At 45.7% G+C, this 23,560-nt stretch overlaps 1 protein-coding gene across 2 annotated transcripts in view; it reads right to left on the bottom strand.

The window, feature by feature from the left end:
• ADGRF5 (adhesion G protein-coupled receptor F5) overlaps positions 1–8,603 on the bottom strand; it is a 47,069-nt gene extending 38,466 nt beyond the window's left edge. Inside the window, exon 1 of one of the 2 annotated variants that reach the window (XM_021529759.2) lies at positions 8,034–8,603. The gene's annotated coding sequence lies outside the window, so the exon portion shown is untranslated. Of the gene's footprint in view, positions 1–2,247; positions 2,683–8,033 lie in introns of those variants that run through there. The other variant, XM_021529758.2, reaches the window with a different exon arrangement.
• Between the last annotated feature and the right edge of the window lie 14,957 nt (positions 8,604–23,560).

Genomic DNA, 23,560 nt, shown 5'->3' with positions numbered 1-23,560 from the left:
CACCTTGTGCATTCCATCTCATCCACATTCTTAATACAACCAGTTCAGGGCCACTATCACAGCCCCACAGTTCCTGCCCTCACCCAATGCTGGCTCAGTCCTCTCAGGATGCTGCCCAGCACAGATAAGGGGTAGAGCTGCTGCTCCTTACCAGCAGGGCAGGTGCAGGATCAGATTAACCCATGGGCGGTATCTGCTCCCAGGCAGGCTGAGCCATATGTAGGATAATTTGAGAAATAAACTCTATATAAACATGCAGTTGGGGTGGATCTGCTCAGGAATGTCAATTGAACACCTTTTGAAGATCATGGTCCTAAGAAACTCTTTCACGGAAAACTGGAAATAGTTTTCTGCAAGGACTTTGGTTTTATTGTAGATTCATCCTATTTGATCTTGAAAAGCCATGATTCTTGCACAAGGCTGATTAATTCCAGCAGCAAACCATTTCAGTTTCAAGTGCAATGCAACCCCAAAATAATGAGGTCCTTATGGGTGATGAAATTCACTTCCCTGCTTGTCTGCTGTCTTCTGGGGAACTGTAAATCACAGCCCTGAGCGGTACCAGCAGCGGGTAGGTTTCTTGGTCAAGATGAATGGGTTAAAAAAAGGAACTCTAGTAAAGGCTGCACTGGTCTTTTGTGTTATAACAATGAGAGGAAGCTCTGCCTAGTTTGAGGAATTTCCCACGTCTCCAATTCAGATGTTGGAGAACTTCTTTATTAAGCCTGCCTAAGAGGTGTTAAAAAAATAAAAATAACCAAGAAGATCAGGACAAAGATATCTTCCCAGTGCCTACGTATGTTCTCTATGTTTGTTTTTTAAACCTGGATCACCAGAGGCAAACACACATGAATTTAGGGAAGTGAAATAGTGACAGATGCCAAAGAGTCACAGCAGGTTCCTGCTGAGCTGGCTGACCCATCACTGAGTTAAGTGTCACTGCTACCTAGGTGTTAAAGATTTGCCTCTAAATTTCTTTAAATATCACTTCATTCTGCAGTGTTGCCAGACATGACTGGGCAGACTAAGTGACAGAAATAGATGAGGAATTTTCTGGGTGAGAGGAAAATCTATGGGTTGCAAAATACCATTTTCATCCTACAACAGCAAGTGATGGAAGCAGAAGAAATGGAGGCTCATGCTTTCAAATTCACATCCTTTGCCTTGTCACAAGCCCATTGCCTCATAAAACTGCCACTGAAAGTGCAATTCAAACAAAACATCATTCAAACAAAAACACCTTTCTCCCCCAAATCCAAAAGCTCCTCAAGCACGTAGGTGAGCATCGCTTTCCCATGCTGGGGAGAGAGAAACAAGGTTGTACAAGGTCACATCACAGCGCTGCTTTTTTTCTGAATCATGACCATTTAAGCCAAGTGGATACTTCTGCACCAGAGATGTTTGGAAATGTAGCAGAACTTTTGGGGATATAGACATCAATGGAGGTGAAAGCGTCAGAAAGCCTCCTTGTATCCCCCCTGGCACTGAACACTGGCAGCAGCACTCCAGCACTCCAGCACAACACCATAAAATTTGCTTTCATTTAAGCAGCTGAAAACACAGATAGAAAAGAATGGAAGCAAGATAAATGTGATGATCAAAGCCAATATACAGCAGTTTCTCAGCCTGTGGCCACAGGTGCCCCAAGTCCCTCTCCCCTGTTAGCAAGTTCACCTAATATGAAACTGAAGGGAGATTGCTCTTCAAAGCAACAAACCCACCGTTCTCTACAGCTAACAAAATACAGTGCTTGCACCTGCACTGCAAATTCCAACCACTCTAAGTACAAAACAACGTGAAAAAAACTTTTAAATGCTATTGCAGTTGACTTTTTCTCTGAAACTCTATAGCACAACTTAGGAGGTAATAAATGCAATGAGGATTAGCACAGCACTTCCGTGCACGTCCCTCTTTACCTCTGTAGCCCCAGGCTTAAACTAAAGCAATCATAACCTCTAATAGCATTCACTAGCCAAGTGAACAGGCAGTAGCACTTTGTCAGGAGCTTGAATGGCTTAATTAATACCCTGAACAGCCAAAACCATCCTACAGAAAACTGCCAAGTAATCACGACAAAATGAAACCTGTGACGATTGCAGTTCCCCTGGCAGAAACCTGCAGCAGGTTTGCTAGTGATGCAAAGCTTGCACTGCACTGTCAGAATCCGGACTCTAAAATTCCTTCAAGCCACCCTTGCCCTCCCCAAAGTGTTAAAGCAATGCCACATTTCACACACAGCATCCATACCTGTAGGGCAACAAGTGCTGGTCCTGTCCGAGTATTTTCCAAACTTGTCCTCTTGTGCTGGGATGGAAACTTTCCACCCAAGTGTCACCTCCTGCCTCAGCCTTTGCCCTTTGTTTTCCTAGGATCTGGAGACACACCTGCTTTTCCCCCGTGTCCTGTTGCTTCTTGGGCTTGGGGTTTGTTGTTTTGTCTTGCTTTTCTTTTCGGAACAAATTAAACAGCCCGTGAGCAATTCTCAGTGAGTGAGAGAAAGAACCTTTTGGCTCGTGGTGATTTAATCAAGCAAACCCCGTGACCTCCCTTTCCTGCCATCAGTGGGAACTGATCCCTTCACCAGTGCAGGGTGGAGTGCAGCTAAAAAGCACAAGCTGGAAGGGCAGGACAGGTCTTCCTCCTCGTTTGTTGTGTCAGAGAACATGGTGATTCCTGCTGCTTAGAAACATGGAAGTGACCTCTGGCCGGGAAGGAACCTGGAAATATTTTCTAAGCGATTTTGTGCTGCTGGGGGGAAGGTGGATGTAAGTACACTTGAGTGGGGGTGCTAATAGAGCTTCTGGGGAGTGTGATTTCAAGGTGAGCAGAACACTTTTTTGATCATCAGGGGTGTGAAAGTAAAATATTTTTTTTTTTAACCCAGGGTTAGCTGTTCTGAGATTCTCAGTTTTCACTATACTGAATAATCTGGAGCCTACAGGTGCTGCTCAGACTTTCAGCTAGGAAGCCTTTCATTCCATGAGGTGCTGAGATACTCTGCAAAGTAATAAAGGAGAGCCATTCCACATGGAGCTTGTGCTCAGCAACACCTCAGCAAGGCAGCTGTGCCACAAGGGCTCCTTGTCAAGGTGCAGAAGGAATCTGGGAAGGCTCATAAATCAAGAAGAACAAATTTTTTTCTGGAATAGCCCATAAACTGTGCTGTGCAGTTCCTTTTACCTCCAGCTCTGGCTCTTAGAGTGGGTTTTTCGAGCATTAGCCAAATGACTGCACCCCTGGAAGGTGGGGAAGGTGCCCCACAGCTCAGTCCTGGTTATGCTGATAAATGAAGGATACTGTAATGGCTTCCTTAGAATCACAGAATCATAAAAGGGTTTTGGTTGGGCAAGACCTCTAAGATCATGGAGCCCAACCATTAATGGTGCATTGCCAAGCCCAGTGCTAAATCATGTCCCTAAGCACCACATCCAGGTCTTTTAAGTCCCTCCACCAATTCCCTGGACACTGTGTTCCTTGCTGCTGTCTCTCCTGGCTTTGCACCATCTCTGATGTTCTTGTAAGCTGCAGTCCCACGGCCCATCATCAATCCATCAGAGGCCCACAGCATCTCTCATGTCTGATAAGATGTATCAGAGGTATCTTGACTGTACAAGTAGCTGAGAACAGCTTGTCCTTCTGTGTTTCAGGGTCTGACAGGGGTGTGTATGGACCATATTTCTGAGCATGTCTTAAGATGGAAAATTGCATCCGGGACTCCAGATTCTGCATATGATAGCACCTTGCTTTCTACACACAGCAAGAATTTATTTTAGCAACCTGGTATCTCCACTCAGGATCACTTTTAAGTTACTCTACCTGATCCAGGTCATACTGCAAAAACAAAAATAGACATTTGGACATTGCACTGCTGAATGCACCTCATCCATATGCTTACTGACATATACTTTTTCTAGCAAGACAGAAGGAGAAAAAGAGATGGGGAGGGGCTGGGCAACACACCCCATCTTTATGTGCTTTTGATTAATGGTGTGATCCGTATTTCCTTCTATTAAACATCAACCTCTCTATCTGGGGCATTGTTCTATCTATATCCAATAGAAATCATTAATGCCATGTGTCACTAGAAAGAAGATATAGCTGGTATTTTGCTTTATCACAAGCTTGTGCTGTCATCAAGGAATATCATGGCTAGCAACGCTCTAATGTGCACGTGGGCAATAAAGGGATATTTCAATTGTCCTTGTGATCCTGGCAGATGACAAATAATTAAAATTTGCTCATACTGGGGAGAGAAAATCCTGACTCATTTTGCTGTAATGTTCTGAGAAGGAAGGAAGTAATGAAACGTCTCATTATACATCTGGCTTGAGGAATAAATTTAGAACTCACTCTAGTGCTGAAGGCTGCACGGTCTCCAAAAGGAGAAACATGCCCTACACTGTCTCCCTGCAGCCAGTGGTCAGCTGAAACTATTTATGTTCATGAACAAGGTCTCTGAAGATGACTTTTTTTCCTGAAGCACCAGGAATTAATTGCAGTGACAGAACAACCAATTTTGCTATTCAGAGTATTTCAGTTATACACTACCATCATTCAGCTTTATGGGTTTCTTTTAGGTTGAAGTGATTTGGGTTTATAATGAGGATTTTTTTAGGCTAGTTACCACACTTGTATGAATTTCATGATAGCAGGATGATCACTACAATAATGTGCAATGTAAGCATCTAGTTGTGAATGGCCAAAAAGATAAATGGATATTTAATCTTTTAAGGGAGGGGGGAAAAGCACAAAGAAAATGTGGGAAACTGAAGCTAAGAAACTTAATTGAAAAGCAAACTTCCATATTTTTCATAATACAAGCAATCAATCTTACATGTAAACCTCAGTGTGATTCAATAATATTTGACATATTTGTGTAATAGCTGGCTGCTTCCCTTCATTTTTCTTCATTATTTGGCTTAGATAGAGATAGAGCTACCTGACATCCTTAATAAAGGACCTACTCTTTCAACCTTTAGACTTTCTGAGCTCTTTTGTTATTAAATTAGGGCTCTTCCTCAGTGGACTGTGGTTTTAACAACATGTTTTGTCTGAGGTTATGTAAAGCTTCATCTGCTAAAAGCAGTTATTGACAATAAGCAGCCAAGGGCCTTCATAGCTGATAGGAAATCCCAGTGCAGAGACCCAGGCCAAAGCAGGGACTTATGGAGAATGATGGAGAACTCATTGAGCTTCTGTGAAAGCCAGTCAAGGAAGTGGAAAACGCCTGTTACTGGTAGCCTTTGTGCTCGTGTGATTGTTGGATTTCCCTAGCAGAATACATGCTGTAATTCCTCCAGGGATTTCTGAGTCCCTTCCCACAAAGCACAACCCACCCATCCCTTTCTGAAACTTCAAGCAGCTTCCTCTGGGTTAGCTGGGCCCTGTTTAAAATGGATGGGTGCAGGCAATGGCCTATTTTCCCATCGTTTCATCTGACAATGGACAATGAAGAAAGTGCTTTTTTATGGTGCACTACCAAGCAGAAATGATAATCACCCTAGAGGTTTGGGTGTGGAGAGCTCTGCAAAGCTGTATCCTATGTAACGTGGGGCTTCAAGACTCCATACAATGCAGTGTGCTCTGGAATTCCTACTTATTTTTGTAATTATTTGTTCATAAAAATAATTAATTGAATTAATAATAACAGCACAGAGAAATCCAGCTGTAAGAAATCCAGCACCTTTGTGTTGAAGGTGTACAGACCCAGAGCTCCAGGAGAATGGGACAAGTAGTAGCTGAAGATACATAGATGGGACAGGATGTGTTCACAAGGAATGCTCCTGCTCCTGACATGTCAAAGGGACAATGCTCAGGCTAGACATGTGCAAGAGCAGACACCAGCAGAAGGAGATGGAAGAATGTTGTCATTACCAGGAGGTGCCACCAGTGAGATGGACACAACCCATGGAGGTGGAAGGGAAGAGGATATCTCCTAGTGCTGGAGTCAAGCAGCACCTGCAGGACTTAGGCAGAGCAAGCAGGGAATTTCTTGAAGTGTTAAGCTCCAGTAGTGCACAGACTTTGGCATGGGAGCACATCACACACATGAAGAACTCAGCAGGAATTGTTTTTGGGGCCAAGTCCTTTCTTTTGAAGTCTGATCGATGTGGCACATAGTCCAATATGGTGGGGAAGTTCATGTGTTTGACTGTAATTCAAAAAAATGGTGTTCCTCTCCTGGGGCAAGGAGTGGGAGGGTGTAGGGAGACAGTTCCAGGAACTCTTTTTCTCTTGTCCCCATGACAGGCACAAAAGTGGGGAGATAGATTATGTGTATACTGCCTTTCCTTATGCTCTCATGTCCTTTCACTCAGCACTCAGCACTCAGCACTCAATTTACCCAGTACTGATTTATTTCCAGGAGAGAGGAAGCCTTGCATAGATAAGTGTTGGGAAAATAAACTTGCCTAGGAAGATGTGCCTTTAAAATCCTTGCTCTGACAGCAAATGTCATCTGTGAGATTAAGGTACAATACCTTGTGCAGGTGCCCAAAACATTTTCCAAGCTTAGAAGGTGAAAAATAAGGGATTGGCTATCTGTGGGAGACTCCAAGGTGAAAGAACATGGGCTATGCAGAAGTGACTGATTCCCATTACACTGACTGAAGTACGTGTCAGGGCATTGTGTATATATTTAGATTTGCATATCCTTTCCAGGGAAAAGAGACCTTTTGACCCAGTCAGAACATCTTTGTGGATAATTCTGGTAAAGAGCATTCTGGTCATACAGTTTCTTTCCAGTCACCCCTCTGCCCCAAATGTCCACCAAATGTCCATGGAGGTGAGATCTCTCCATGGGAGTTTGGAGTCAAATTCAGAAAGGATTTATTGATTGCAGCTTGCAGAGTCGGTATATATAAATGAATAAATGCATATATATAAACCCATAAATAAAACCATAAATATAAATATAAATATAAATATAAATATAAATATAAATATAAATATAAATATAAATATAAATATATATTCCATTGATTCATCAAGGCAATTACTCTTGCAGAGAAAATGTCCAGGCAAAGCACAAACTTCTGGCTATACAGAAGCCTTGTATTTGATACAATTCTATATGAAAAGCACTTTTTTTGTATGAATCTCATATTTTTTCTCCTTTGCAGACATGAACGAGACCATCACATTCTCCTTCTGACACATAGGTCCAGCACCCAGACCCATCTTTTTAATTAAATCAAATTATTCTTTGCTGTCTTTCCTTGCTCTGGGACAAGGAACACTCTTTCTGTTGTCAAAAAGAAGACAACAATGACAAAAATATTCCTTGGCCACACATCCTTGGCACTCATAAGAGACACCCCATTTGTATTGAGAGAAGAAAACTAATTTTTAGCTTTGTGTATTGTGACATTCCTTAATTTCTTCTACAACAATTTTTAGGCTAATCTCTGAAGTTTCTCTGAAGGACAGAGTGTGGTGAGTGAGTGTTTTAAGGTCTCTTAAAAAATCACCACCAAAGGTATTGGCAAAAGCAGATTTAATAGAAAAGTGAAAGTGCAACAAAGTTTGTTGGCAAGGTTCACTGTCCTACTTAACTGGATGGTTAAAGCACACAGAGAAAAAGCAAACTAGAACTGAAAAATCAATCAATCTAAACCTGAAATCCATCCAAAAATTATCTACATGGAGGCTGATGGCGAGTCTGTGTGGGGAAAAAGAGTAAAGATAGAAAGGACTAAGGAAGACCTTCCCGCTGGGTCACAAGGTTCAGAGTAGATCCCCTTCCTAAACTAAGCCCCAGACTTGGTTCCCCTTTCTAAACTAAGCCCCAACAGTTTAGGCCTAAAAGGTTTAAGAGCATTGAAATTTAACAGAACCTAGTCTATAGCTTAATTTTAACAATTTAACAGAACATTCATATAGAATTTCCAACAGACACAACAGTAACTCACTTATATGCCTAATCTATTTACAAATCTGAAGTCCTTGAACATCTAAGAGCAACATTCAAAGTGTGTTTGCATATTCACACTCACAAAGAGACACACCTGAAAGAAGGTGTATAAGGTACATACCTGCAAAAAATTCCTGTACTCAGGGAAGTACTGATGCCAGATACCTTTGCACCTTCTCAACAGGTGAAGGGTTGAGTCTCAAGGAGTGGGGATCTCGGCTCAGGATCTGTCACTGTCCCTCAGCTGTGGCCCTCCAGGCATCTCCAGCCTGGAGCTGTGTGGCTCAGAGAAAGCCACACTCAGAGGGAGGTGCTGGTCTCAGCCTGCTGCAGTCTGGAGAGCCCAGAGAGTCTCACCTGGGACCACTGTTCAGAGAGTCACAACAGAGCTGGTTTTGGCCACAGTAGTTTTCCATCTTGGCCACGGTTCAGGTCGGTACCTTTCTTTGAAAGTTCAAAACCAAAAATGTTCCACCTGGGTGGTTATTCAGGTAAGAAAAAGAAGTTCCCAAGGCTGTTAAAACCCAGGGGGCTCCTTAGCCAGCACAAGTTCCTGGGAGCAGACAGTGTTTCAGATAAGTTCAGAGGAGCTCAGCCCAGGGGCTGTTAGTCAAGGCTGAGTTTCAAGGAGCATTTCTGAGACCATGGTGAACCCCAAGAGGGAGTGGGGGATGCACACCACACACCACCACAGACATTTTGCCATTTCTTGTATTCTCAAAGTTAATAAATAGCTACAGGTTTCTTCTCAGGGCCAGGCTAAAGAACGAACATCTAAAGGACAGATATGTTTTATTTGGCTGCTTAGCAGCTGGAAAAGCTGTCCAGATAGTCAAACACAGTGAAGTGGTTGCCAACTACATGGTGAAGACAACTGTCAGGCCAGCAGCCAAGCAGAGCCAGTCAGGAGTCATGGGAGTTGGGTGATGGTGTTAGGAGGAATAGAAAGTAGAGAAATGAATTGGGGGCACCATTGGGAGGTAAGGGATAGGTCTGCTGGAAATGAAGGTGAGAACTGGGAACAGACACTTACAGAGGACACAGAGGGACTAGACCAGAGTCTAGGGAAGGTGAGGGGGCTTGACTGTTCTATGGTGAGTATTATAGGGAATTTGCTGGGACTCCAAGATCTTTCAGTAGAAAGTGTTGGATAGAAAGCTGGGGAAATATTCCTGACTTCTGTGCTTCACAGAACAACTTTTTCTTTTTACAGTTCTATGCAAAGCAGGTGGGAGATTGCTGAAGAGCCCCAAATGGTCCTGCACCCTAAGGATTCTGGAGAGAGATGCCCAGGCCAGTAACCAGAATATGGGACACATCAATGAGCCTGGAGCCAGAGCAGCAGATAAAGGCACCTGGCTCTACTGGAGGAGTATTTAAACAGATTTTGATTTGCATAATAGAGGTGAAGAGGCGAGGCAGTTCACCTGAATTCCCGTCTTCTAACAGATTTCCTTGTTCGCTTATATAAAATGAGGAAACTTGGCCTTATAAGAGCAATAAGGAAGGGTAAAGTTTATTTTCTTCATTGAGTAAAGGAATCTGGTACAATTTAACTGCTTATCAAGGGAATGCTGACAAAAGCCACTCCCACTCCTCCCAAGAGGGGACCACCTGGTAGAATTTTTGTGCTGGCATGTTTGTGTTGGATAAACTCCCATCAAGAGGCTTTGCTTTGCACCTGATCAGTGATGTTCGTGAGTCCATTTGCTGATTTTTACTCAAGATAGATGAGCCATAAGAAACTGAATTCTCCTGCAGATCTGAACCACTAAGAGATATCCCAAATGCTAGACAACATGTTACCCTGGACCTTCAAGTGCTTTCCATTAGCATGGAATCTCCAGCACATCTTCTGGTTGACTTGCAACAGCATGTCCCCAAGGAAGTTTCAACAGACAAATTCCCAGACAAACCAATTAAAAGGCATCTTCTGAGAGGCCTAAAACTTGGATTACAGCAGCTGTGGATGCTTAACCCACAGGGGAAGGAGAGACCCAGTGCCAGGGAGCAGAAACTGATGGGCACAGCCCTGTGGCACCTGGACAAGGAAAGCAGAGCAGCTCTGCTGACCAGGTTAGGCCTCAGGCCCACCAAATGAGCCCATAGTAAAGCTGCAGGTCCAAGGTGAAGCTGGGAGGTCACTTCAGCAAGACCCTGTTAGGATTAGCAGGGTATCAGGCTGGGCACATGCAAGCATATAATGTGGCTTGGCCAAGGACCAAGGGTAAACACAAATGTGGCTCCAACCCAAGGCAGGTTCCCAGTGAGGTGTGTCCCAGCTCTTCACACCTGGGCTGTTTTCCCAGCAGTGTCCTCCCTGGTTACACAGCTGTACCCTTGCAGCTCTACCCTTGACCTTGGGCAGAGGGAAGCCTCAGAGGAACAAAGGGCTTCCAAAATTAATATTCTCAGAGCCACAATAGTTGTTCTTAGACATCTGAATTTATAGGAACTGACTACTGGGGGTATTTCAGTGTGTAGAGATGCAGTTATATGACAAAACTCAAAGTTAGCTAAACCAAACATCTCAAGAGGCAGCACCTCATTTCTGAGCATCTGCTCCTACCACAACACTTTGCCCTCAGTTCTGTGTCCTGTCTTGCTTGACTGGTTGTCTTGGGGCTCAGATACAGCTGAAGTAAGAGCAAAGTGCTGTTCACCAGGTATTTGAGTACCCACTCACTTACACCTTGCTAGATACAGGATCCTTCTCTGAGCAGAGGCTTTTCCCCTGGTGGGGGCCTCGATTGCACTAAGGACTTTAGTTTGCCAGGCTTTCTGTGATGAAAAAATAAGAAAAAAGAGGAAAGTGATTGTTAGGGAAAGACAGATCAGAACAGCAAGAAAATTTAGTTTATTAGCAAGGAGAACACTCATCTCAGTGTCAGAGAACAAAGGAGTAAATGCCAAAGGGCTCAAGTGCCACACGCAACCCTGACTTGCAATTCAGATTTGCAACACCAGATCTGAGACCAAAGTTTGGCTTCTGCTTGGCCTTTCTCTCATCTGCCAGCACCAAAACCACCTCTGTGGTATGGAGTCACACCAGTCTGATCCCTTAGGTTAAGCTTGGCGTCTGGCACCCATGCAGAGCTGACAAAGGGGTTGCTGAAACTGAACCTGAAAGGATTTGGGCTAGATAAGGATGGTGGAACAGATTCATTCACGTCTCTTGGATCCACTGTGCCTGCACTGTGTTGGTATTTCTGAGGTAAAACAGGTATGGGGATGAGGTGTTGTGTCCAGCAATAGCTTTGGCTGGAATGTGCTTGTTCTTTTCAAAATAAACAATTCCCTGACCAAAATTAAATGCCTGTAGGATTTAATTGTCAGTATTTAATTTGCACTTCAGGTGCCAAGTTCTTGCCCCTTTATCAATGACACCGCTGTTGATTACTCTGAAAGTTCTTATCAGAATTGTCCAAGCCTATGGACACCTCTGCCTGCTCAGTACTTATTTGGATAAATCCATGTTCAGCTTTAGAGGATTTTGAGAGTCCCTTTCTGAAGAGCTCCACCAGATCCAGATGTTATCCATGCAGAGGGGGATTTGTGTGGATTACAGACTGATCCAAGTACCTTGAGCTGCATCTTCCAGACTTGTTTTTCCCCAATAACCTTTCATAACTCACTTCTAGGAATGACTGGAAAGCCTGTGGGATTGTGGCTCAGTACAGAACAGATCTGGGCAGAAAACTCTCACTGCACATCCCGAAAAAACCCTCCAGAGAGAAAGAGGATTAACACAATCAGGTTAACACATCCCAAAAATGCCATTTATGGATTTAAAAGGTCTCTGTGTTTATTAACCAACACACCTGGACATTTTCTTAGTGCAACACAAAGGTGGTTCTTTCTGAATGGTTAGCACACAAATGGATTACAGATATCAACAGTGGATTGTGTATATTAAAATAAACCCCACTCTTAGTTTACAGAAGGCATTCAGCAAACTCAGCTGACATTGGGCATGGGTCTGACCTTATTACTGGTCCCAGTTGAACTGAAAGGACAGAAATATTTAGCTTGAATTTTCTCTCACTCCACTTTTGCACCAACATAACTTCATTGGCACCAAAAGAAATCCACAAGGGTGGATGGAGAGGACAATTACACCTGTGGACTGGCAGGTGGAGCTCCTCCTCTGGAATTCTTCCTCTTCAGTCCCACATCCCTGAACGTGCTGATCCTTACAGAAGGGCTGATACCCTCACAGGCTCTCTCTCAGCCCCATTTTTGGAGTGTCCAATCTGTCTGAAGGACAGGGGAATGGAGACTGAAGATACTTGAGATTAGAGGTGGCTGAAAGCTGGATTTTGCCTCCAGCTGAAATTCATCACAAACTGTATAACATATATCCTACTCTGGGACCTTAAATGAGAATCTCTAATAGGGTCTATAAGAGCACGAAATATAAGGAAAATATTTTGAAATAAAACACCCCTTTAATTATCTAATAAATGATATTAGGATTGAAGCAGAGCCTTATTCAGGGGTGTGGATGATTTATCTCATCTTTTCCAGTTGGTTTCTAGCACATATAATGCTGTCAGTGTTCCATCCATAGATTTGTGAAGTCAGGCACATTTCCACAACACTTGTGACAAACTAACATTTCTCAACTAAAAAAACATCCATGAAGAAGACTCACAAGCTCCCAGCAGTGGCTTTTCTCCTTGTTCCCCTCTGCACACAAGGCTGATCCAGAGCAAACCTTCTACCTTTGTCTGGGTCAGTTGCACATTTCCTGCATTTATTGTTTGCCCGCTATCCTTCCTGTTACGAAAGGGAAGCTGGTAAGATAAATTTATTGGGACTGGTCTGCACTTGAAAGTCCTGTCCCTGTCCTAACCCCAGTGAGGAACACAGGGGATACCTTCTGTCCCCTGACACTCCTCAGAAGGGTCTCACAGACGTGAGGCTGTGCCAGTGGCAGCAGGCGAAGGGGATGTGGATTAGGGGGATGTGGTTGGGTGGATGTGGCACATTCCCTGCTCTCTCTCCTTTCCCCAGATCCTTTCCACAGCATCTAGCTCAGCACACTCAGAGCAGAGCTCCTCGCTGCTGCTGGGCTTTCGTCCTGCCAAGGACCAGACAGCACTACCAGCCAATGATTATTCACCTGGGCAGCACCAGTCTGTGCACACATGGCCACAGTGTCCACTGCCATGGCCAAAAATCAAGCTCAGATTGGGGAAGGCACCAATTCCCCCTGACCTTGATGGGAAGACGCTTTTGCTTCTTCCTTCTGCTCTGAAGCTTTACAGTTCCTCAGCTGCTCCAGGTGGAGCATAGCCCCACTTTCACTTCAGTTCTGCTTGGAAATCCACATCAATGCAGCTCAAAACATGGCAAATCTGACCAGCCTGAGCTGCGTGCTCCTGTTGCTTGCAGGTTATTCAGTTTCAGCTACAAAGGATGCTCGTAGGATGTCTCTGGGAGGTTTCTGATGAGCAAAGTCTGTTTGTCTTGTCTCAAGTAAACAGGTGACACTCTCTGATAAGCAGACAGGATAGCAGCAGGAAGGAAAACCTGAGGTATGGGTGTCCAGCAACACTGCTGGCTGAGCAAGAAAATAAATCTTACCCCTTTTTTTTTTTTTTTTTTTTGTGACAGGGAGAGGCAGGGAAGTCTTTCATCCAGCCTTCTTGTTTTAAAGGGAAATGTTTCCAAGAATGGAATATTTATATAATACTAAAATGCAGTCTTTGCCAAGCATTGAAAATGATAGGTTTAGCTGTAGTTGTCTAGCAAGAGCCTGTTTGACTACTTTCATGTTAGAACTGCTGCAGAAATCCTGAGATATTTGTACCAGGCTCAAAATTTGCCAGACAATTTCAGCCATTCTTTCTAATTGGGAGAACTAAGACATTGGGAGCAGTAAGTTACCAACAATATTCAAAGTTTTTGGGAGACACAGTTCTTCCAAACAGCACAATCATTGCTCAATCCTCCCTGGATCCCTGTCCCAGTTTTAAGCTGAGCTTTTAGCTGGCATAAGCCCCATCAGGACTGCATGGAATGCTCCAGTCAAGCTGCCCTAGCAGGTCATCACTGCTGTAAGTGAGCTTGGCTGCTCTTGCTCCCTTTGGCCTCCCCTTCCCTGGCACCCAGAGAATGAAGCAGTGGATTCAGCTCATGAAACTGGCAGACAACCTCGTGGATGTTTTTTGAGCTGGTTTTTGTAGCCACTGTGGCAGGATGAAGCAAAGTGGCAGATGGAGGAACTGGTTGAGATGTCACTGGTCAGGGACAAGAAAGGGACATGGTTAAGAGTGTGGGGAGATGATCAGTTCCGTTCAACCCCCATGTGTCACACAGAGGAGAGGAAATAAAGTCTAGTGAACTTACCCACATGAATTTTCCTGTTTGAGTGGTTTCAGCAGAAAATTGTATTCTCCCATTTAAATATTATATTTAGAGAAGAATTTTGCCCAATGCTACCAAGAAGTCCTTGTTTTATTCAGAAAGCAAGATGTTTGCATAGATGCTTCTCATGGGACTTCAGGCACAGCTCCAATGACTTTCTTTAGATGTGAAGGACAAATCCTTTTAAATCAGTTCATTCCTTCTTTTGGGAGCTGTGCTCCCTGAGCAAATGAGAAAGCACTCCATGCTGTCAACCCAGGGGACTGCTTTGTACTGCAAATGAGTTTTCCTTCAAGAAGGACCCTCTAACTCCCCGTGCATATGGGAAGTTCTGAGGGAACTAATGAACATCTCATTTGTGCCAGGCTCTGAGCAATGCTTGCTCCCTGCTTCCCAGGGCTGCTCCATGTGCCCTGTGCTATCTGCAGGGAACGAGCAGCAGTTCTGAATGTGCCTTCAGGTCTCATCCTGCTCCTGGGAAGCTGCATGCAGCTCTTCTATTCCCAGTGTGAGCAGGAACTGGAGTTCTCCCAGTGCTGCAAGTCCATGAGCACCTTTGGGCACAGAGGGACCTGGGGTCAGAAAAGGTGCCTGTGGGAGTTGTGTGATTTGTGTTTATGCAGCAGCACAGCTGTGCAGGGGTTCTTGTTTGCAGGGAGAAAAGTTCTCGTTATTTTTATGAGCATGGCAGCTCTTGGCAAGAGCTAAAATTCCCTGTGCACTCACAGGGAGGGAAAGCTGAGTTGCCCAGGCTTTAGGGCAGCTAGGGGTTAATAGGATTTAATAGGTACCCACCAGAGGTGGGCTCAGATGGGGTGGATCGCTAGAAAACCACCCATCTTGAGTCATCCCAGCCAGAAAACTGGAAGAAGGAAACCAAACTGGGCACTGGTGAGCTGGCAAAGGATGAATCAGTTGATTTAACAAACAGTGGGTTTTCAAAGGAAGAAAAGGAAAACGTTAACAGGAAGATAATGAGTTACACAGGATACCTAATCACTTCTGCAAAGCTTGATCTTAACTGGTGACTGTCCTTATCTCAGGGTCCCCAGGGAGGCAACTGTAAGATCAAAAGTCTGGAGGTGGGAAGGTGGATTTCCAGTGCCATGAGCTGTGCAGGTCTCTGAGGACTCACACGGTGTGCAGGGGCTGGAGGGCAAGAGCTGCAGCAAAGGACAGACCCAGCACAGCCAAAATCTGCAGATTCTCCTCCCGCAGAGGGGTGCGTGGGGAAGGCAACCCCTGCAAGCAGTCACACATCAGTCCTCCATCAGTTCTGCCTCTGCTGCCCACCCTGACTCTGCAGCTGGCAGCCAGCGATGGGCTTGGTCCAGTATATTTGTTCCAGCCTGCTTAAAGCAATTCTTGGTATTTATGGCTGATGCAGAGCCAAAAATATGTGTCCAACACCCAGTCAGCTGCCTTTACTCTGAGCTGCACAAATCAAATCAACCCTTAATTGAATTCCCTTCTGTTGAGGTAAAGTGGAGCTCGAGCACTGGGATTTCCTTGGATTGTTCCCTCCGGTGAAGCTTTCATGGTGTTTCACTCATGTGCCCAGCACCTCCTGACGACCTCACCTAGAGCTGTATGCAAATCGGCTTAATGAGCTGGGGATGCTCTCAGCTGGCAAGAGGGAGGAGGAGCATCAAGCCATGAATGCCTTCAGGTGCCAACAGCAAAAGCAGCACTCTGGTCTCCCAGTGCCAGCAGCTGTGTTGAACGTGTGACTTGGATTAAACTGCTCTTTCCACAGTCCCACCATGCTTGCACTCCTTGCAGCACAATCTGAACTCTCCTGTGAGTAAACTGCAGGACAAGGAGCCCCATGAGCCAAGGGAAGCCTCTGCTCCTCTGGGAGCTCTGTGTTCATGTGGATGCTGCACTCGTGCACCGGTGGGGAGCAGCCTGGCCCTCACTGCTCCCCTGCCAAAAGGGCTGCTGCAGGTTTGCTGCAGGTTTGCTGCAGGTTTGCTGCAGGTTTGAAGATAGTGGCTGGGTTCAGGCAGAGTCCAAGTCCTCAAGGCAAGAGGTGATGAGGCAGGCCCAAGGTCAAGCTGCAAAGTCAGTTTGCAGGGCAGGGGCAAGGTTAGAGTCAGGGTCAGCATCAGGGTCAAGGTAATCAAAAACAGCCCAGTGGTCACCAGACAAATCCATGGAATCATTAAGGTTGGAAAAGACCTCCAAAATCACTGGGTCCAACCATTAACCCAGCACTGCCAAGACCACCACAAAACCGTGTCCCTAACCACCACATCCTCATGCCTTTTGAACATTCCCAGGAATGCTGATTCCACCACTTCCCTGTGCAGCCTGTTCCAGGGCTTGATCACCCTTTCCCTGCAGATTTTTTTTCCTGCTATCCAATCTAAATCTCCCTTGGCATAACTTGAGGCTTTTTCTTCTTGTGCTTGTCCACATGTGGGGCACCCCTACATGTGAGGAAGGTCCAAATAATGGGGTCAGCTCTTGGCTGTGCCATCTCCAGTCTGACCCCAAGCCCTGGGAGCCAAACCACTAAAGTGGGCAAGCTGAGGGTGCTGCCAGTACCTAATTTCTGGGCAGCATCCTACCATACCCATGACCAGATGCTGGGCTCCCTTCCCTCAGCCATCCTCCTCCCAAACTTCAGGTGGTTTTAGGCAAGATCTTTTCACATCTTCTCACATCTTTTTGCATCTTTTCATAATATGTGGTCATTCACCACATATTCCTCCCCCTAAGTCACCCCAAGACCCACGGGAACCTTGTGCCCTTTCTCTCTTCTCTGAGAGGTGACAAGAAGGAGCTGAGCTTGCGTGTCACCACCTCTCTGTGGTGACAAAGGACCATTTCTGGCCATTTCAGCTGCCTTGGCTGCTCCCCATCTTGGGGCCAGCCTGCCACCTCGTGTTCAGAGCTGGGGATTTTCAGAGCAGTTTAGCACTGCAGGGCATTGAAAGTGCCTCAGGCAATAATTAATTACTTGATTTGTATTTAGGACTCCTAAAGCCTGGAAGATATGAAGAAAACCTTGAGGAACTTCACTCTGTGGGGCAGACAGGGTGCAACAGCAACCACCCCAGTGCTCCCAGTGTTGGCTTTGGTGGCACATCTTATTTCAGGTAGGTTCTTGCCTGAAATTAATTTCTCACAAGCAAGGGTGAACACTTCTGGATCCCCAGCAGCTGTTTAAGACTGTCCCTGCCACAGTGCAGGATTTGGGTCCATTCTTGTTGTGGCATTCCCTGCAACTGGATATGATCTTTCTTGCCTTCAGCCTGGCCCATGATTTTCAGCACCCATACAAAAAAACCCATGGAAGCTCTGTTACTTTGTTTTACTGAAATTCTCAAGGATTATTGAGGTGCTCATTGGCATCAGAGAAAGAGATACAAGCTCCAGATTCCACCTGTGGGGCATCAGTAGCCACTAAGTGGTGGTTGAGAGCCAGGACAGATGCTCAGGGTACCTTGCACAGCCCTAAATACCTGTGTGAGCCAAGGGCTCCAGGCTCTCACACACCTCAGGGGCTTCATCTCAAGCTGGAGCCTGCTCGCCTCCCACTTGGCTCCTTTTCTTTCCATCACTCCTAACAAGCATTAAAGCTTCATTAGAAAGGATAGATGTTTATAAGGTGTGAGATTTTTTCCAGATTATTTTTTTATTTTCCTAAATACTCCTGAGAGTGTGACAAATCCTTTTCATAAATCCTATTAGTGGTTAATGAATCCAGAGGGACGTGTCCCATCATCTTGTTGAGCTCTGCTGTAGCTTTCTACAGAGATTCTCTTTTATTACTCCTGTCTTTCATGGCTTCTTTCTTATTTCTCTTTTCTTCACCATCACCCTTTCTGCCCTTGGTATGCCATTTTCCTCCTGTCCCTGCTCTTTCTCAAGTAGGGGGGTGTGCCATATGTGCCCCATTTATGGGACATGCAAATAGCACAGGTGTGATGTACAGAGACTGCAGGATGGCAGACTAAAATACTCACAAAAAATTGCATTTGCCCAACTGTATTGACTTGTGCAGCTCCCAGCCAAGGGGTGATGCCAGCTGGGGTTCCCCGCCCTTGGAAGGGAAGTTGGAACTAGAGGATCTTTAAGGTCCCTTTCAACTCAAACCATTCTATAATTCCATGACCCAGGAAGGCAGCAGTTTTCACTCAGCTTTCACAGTGGACACGTAGGGACAGCTGTAAAATGGTGCTAGGTCAGAGACAGCTTAGAAACGGGGAAAATATTTCTTGTCCTCCTGGTTTTGGGTTTAATTTCTCACATAGGCCTGATTCCTCTTCTTCTTTCACAGGCAAAGAACTTTACAGCTGAGAACTTTCCCCCTGTTTGATAACAGTTATCATTCAGAGAGATGTACATGATTTCCCAGTGGGTGATTACTCGACCAGGCACTACACAGTGCACGACCATGCCAAAAGTCAGTTTGTGGGGCTAAGTGGAGACACTAGCTGCTTTCTCAAATGTGCTGGACATCACGTGGCATGGCTGTGCCTGGTGTAACTCAGATGTCACGCTGAGATGGTGCAGTTCTGCCTCGTGAGTCACCACGGGCTGAGCAAGGCAGGGTTGTGCTGCTGTGGCTGAAGTGAGCTTCCCTTTCCTTCTCCTGTGGCTGAAATGAGCTTCCTTTCCTTCTCCTGTGGCTGGGCCAGCTGGGAGTTAGCCTGCAGGATCAGCTGGCTGTGTGTGCTGGGATCAGCCAAGGAGGGCTCGAGGGTGATGATTTTTCCCCATTAGCGACAGGCTGCAGACACAGTCTGGCAGAGTGGCACCCATTGAATTCTGCCTGGGTACTGAAGAGCCTCTTGGCAGCCTGGCTGGAGGATGACTTATGGGTTTGTTTACTTGCTGGGCCTCCAACTCATGTTCAGTGCAGGCCAGGCTGAGTCAAATGTTCACATTTTGCTAATATGGCATGTGCACATCAGGCATGAGGAAACATGCTAGAGCTGCAGAGACCCAGCTGTGTGTGTGCACTCCTTGGTTCCTTGCTCCTGAATACCAGCGCTGCTTGAGGCAGGAGGTAAGGCCATGACAGACCCCATTGTTGGCTCGAGCCTTGGCTGCTGACCTGCTTATCCAAGTGCAAAATGCTGTGTAAGATGATTAAATCATCTTCCAAAGAAGGCCTGGAATCCTGGCTTTTCCAGTAAACAACCAGGTAACTGTTTACTGGAACAATGTGAACCCTGGCCAAGAAACTGTGCAGAGCACTAAAAACATTGGAAATTACCCCATATGTCCTCATAGCAGCAAGTCCTTTAATAAGATGAAGAACAAGCACAAGGCAAATTTCCAATTACTTTTACATGCATAAAAAATCAGGTTGTGCCTGGTCATGGCTCTGTGATCTTACAGTGGAATTGCTATTTGGTACTGACTTGCTCTTGCATCTTTATTGCTTATTTAAAATGTGCCACTGCTTGGACTGGAATTTCATAATAGCAGCACTTTAGGCTTCCACGTCTCTTGCCTCAGAAAACATCACATTAAAACTTGCTCAGCTGTACAAATCCCAGCCCTGCAGACAGAATACAAAACATCACTGGCGCCTTCCTGGGCTCCCTGCAAAGCACTGGCAAAGCTGACCCCAAATCTGCAGCAGTGGTCACACCCCTGTGACTGTCCCCTCTCACCTAACTGTGACAGTGCCCCACTGCCTTCTACTTCGATATGACAACCTCAGCACACACCACATGTACCCCAGGACTGGAATGAACCTCCACCCCTCCACCAAAGTGTATTTACCTCTGTTCTAGAGCACAGTTTTAAATTATCAACCAATTCCTGCCTCCAGGAGCTGGGAATGGTGTTTCTGGCATGAGAAGGTGCTGGGCTGCACAGGTAATGCAACTAACTGATGTTGTCCTGCTCTTGATGTTGTCTGTGGTACCCAGAACTGCTGAGGGTTTTGTGACAAGTGTCCTCTGTCTTTGTCCAGCTGCTGTGGGTGACAAGTCCTTCTCTTTTGCTAGAATCTAACTTGGTTCATGGACACAATATAATAACCTTGAAAATAGGGAGGAATTTTCTCTCAGCTCTCTACTACAATCAGTGCCACTCCCAGGGAGCCAACCTGCCAAAATTGCCCTCAAATCCCCCAAGATGGGAATCAGGACACAAATAATGCACAGTTAAGATGCGTTCTTGCTTTTTTATTGAGACAGAGGGAGCTGCAAGTGATTTTGTTTTCTCTTGGTTTGCCTTGTAGAATGCTTTTTCTCAAGTTCAGGCCTATGCAAGCATGGAAAGAATCTCTCTTGAACATTGAAGAACATCTCCTCAAATCCTGTAGGAAGAGCCAGAGTGCTGAACTCTTGGCTGTGTGGGTTCAGATGCTGAGAGACCAAGAAAAACCAAAGCCTGTTTGAGCTGAGCTGGTTGGTGCTGGCCCCAGGGAGCCGTGTTGGCTGGTGTGGCCCGGGGCAGTGCGGAGCTCTTGGCCCAGAGCAGCCTGTGGGTGACTGAGTGACCTGTGGACCTTGTACTGGCAGCAGTGCAAACCTCAGCCAGCTCAGAAACGGGAAGTCAAATTAGTCCCATGAAGTTAATTGCCCAACCAAGCCTGGTCTGTAGGACTGGACACTTGGCACTGGATAACCCCTTGTGAATACTCTGGATCAAGGGCCAAAATTGCGGAAAATCCCAGCTAGATTTTCCTTATGATCTCCCTCCCATCTGGACCTTGTTTTCCCACAGTCTTTGCTTTTCCCACAGTCTTTGGTTTTCCCTTTGGAAAAGACATGTGCCTTTCCCTTCAGCCACCTCATGGGATGGAGCTGGCCCCATGCAGAAGTGCTGAATGTTGCTGAGGTGCAGGTGGGCACCTTGTTGAGACTGGGAATGAAGATAAGCAGGGTGAGAAGGTGCTGCTTCATAGTGTTGCACACCTTCTCTCCCAGCCATGGGTGGTGGTGTAGAACTGTGACATTTTGGTGGAACTTTCTGAGCTCTTGATGTGTACAGACCATGGGTGGGCATTTCCTTCTTACAGCTGAGTGGATAGAAGGTGTCAGGAGCAAAGGACAAAGGCTTCTGAGGCTGTGGAAATCTGATAATCCTTGATTCCCCTCTCATCTGTTATGTGCTTTTGTCCCTGCAATGAGCAGGGACATCTTCAACTAAGTTAGTTTTCTCAGAGTCCTGTCCAACCTGGCCTTGAACACCTCCAGGGATGGGGCATCCACAACATCTTTGTGCAATCTGTGCCAGTGCTCAACCATAATCATTGTAAAGCACTTCTACCTAATTTAAATCAATCCTCTTTCAGTTTAAAACCTGTGTACTACTCTAACACACAGCTAAAAAGTTTGTCCTCCAATAATGCTCTAGACAAAAAGATCCTGTCCAAAAGTATGTTTAGCAGCACCATTCCTATATAGGCTCCTAACCTGTGCCAGCACCCATGGGAATTCCTGTCTCTGGTAGGAGCTAGGTGCTAGCTATTGTTCACAAATCTGGCTTCCAGCTGTTTTTTTGGTAGATATGCAGGGATCTGTGCTGGCTGGAAGAGAGCAAATACAAAATACAAGGTGTCCTGCATGGGAGCAGGGTTGGGAGGGGATGTTCTGTGTCTTTGCCTCCAGCTCACTGAATCCCATCACCGTGCCTGGCCAGCAGCCTCCCCTGGGCATGTTCCTGGCGTGGTGCCTCCGTGCACGGCCTCTCTCTGCTCTCCTGGCACTTGTGAGGCTGAGCTGTGTGCAGCTGGACAGAGGATATAAAGAGGCTGACAAGAGAACTCCATAGGAACATGAGGCTATCCCAGTCTTCAGGGAGCTGGGATCAAGTCATGGCAGAAATACATAGGGAAATAAAGTAAGGTATGTTAATATGTTTAAATCAAGCCTAGTGCAAAACAAGGCTGAGCTTATGTTTCAGTGTCAACTTTTTGCCCCTTCCAGTGTCTATAGAGGGCTTATGGAAAAGAAGGAGAGTGACTTTTTACAGGGGTAGATAGTGATAGGGGGGCAAGGAGAGATGGTTTTAAAATAAAAGAGGAGAATTTTAGATTAATTATTAGGAAGAAATTCTTCCCTGTGGGGGTGGTGAGACCCTGCACAGGCTGGCCAGAGAAGCTGCGACTGCCCCATTCCTGGAAGTGTCCAAGGCCAGGTTGGATGGAGCTTAGAGCAACCTGGGATAGTGGAAGGTGTCCCTGCCCATGGCGGGGGGGTTGGAACGTGCTGATCTTTAATGTCCCTTCCAGCCAAATCACCACTCTGTGATTCTGGTATTGCCATGAGTCTGTGCCCAGCTTTTCAGTACAAACACTTTGGAGTTCCAGCTCTTTGCATATTTATTCTCATGAGGGCTGCATTCCTGCAAATGTAAGGTTTGAGCCTCTTTTCTCTTTAAATTTTGTATTTGATTTGCCAATGTCAGCCTCCAGAGGGCGAAAACCCTTCGGAGAGACGCTGGGATCGCTCCAGCCGAGCTGGAGGTGCTCTGCTTGCAAAACCGCGGCACAAAGAACCAGCAGAAAGAATTCTCCTCCCCAAAATCCTGCATTTTCTGCATTTTCTGACTCATTGCTGTGACGGCATCTCCGGCTGCCGAGGCTGAGCACTGTGTGGACGGGGTGAGGGAGGGAAACGTGAATTTCTGAGTCGGGGTTTCCTGGAAGGCTTCGGGGATGATGAAACCAGCAGGTTCCTTCCATAATGTAGGAATTTTTTTGCTGGCTTGTCCCAAAAGGTTCTTCACAAGCCAGAAACCCTGGGCGATGCAGGAAAGTCCTAATGGTGGTGATACTGAAGTTATTCCAAATATCCTTGCAAAGCTGTGGGAAAAAGGGGATCTGCCACTTGCCAGCTTCGGAGGGGGTACAAAATCCTGCCAGATCAGCAGATCCTGGTGCTCTGACCCTGACCCTGAGCTCAAAGCCATGGGGAAATATGTCCCAGAACACCCAGTTCTGGGACATATTAAAAGTTAGTTAAAGCAAGGGTGGGATGCTTTTAAAACAACACACACACTGGGGCTTGTTGAAGACACACAGTTCCTGGAAGTGCTGAGTGCTTGCTCTAAAAAAAACAAAAACAAAAACAACCCAGATCTTTTGTGTATGTCCACAGATAAACTGGAAAAAGTAGGAAGTGGTGGGAATATCATAGTCTTGGACAGTGAAGTTATTGTTGAAAAAAAGTACTCTAAGAGAGTATGGAGGTAAGATAGAGTGAGACAGGCAGTTTGGGAGTGAGGAGAAGGGAAATGGTGCTGAGGAAGAAGACAATGAATAGGATTGCTGGGGCCTCAGTGTAAGGAATAATTCAGTGT

This window comes from Lonchura striata, chromosome 3 (genome assembly GCF_046129695.1).
Source record: "Lonchura striata isolate bLonStr1 chromosome 3, bLonStr1.mat, whole genome shotgun sequence".
In the NCBI taxonomy this organism is placed as follows: domain Eukaryota; kingdom Metazoa; phylum Chordata; class Aves; order Passeriformes; family Estrildidae; genus Lonchura; species Lonchura striata.
This window is presented reverse-complemented; position numbering and strand designations above follow the sequence as displayed.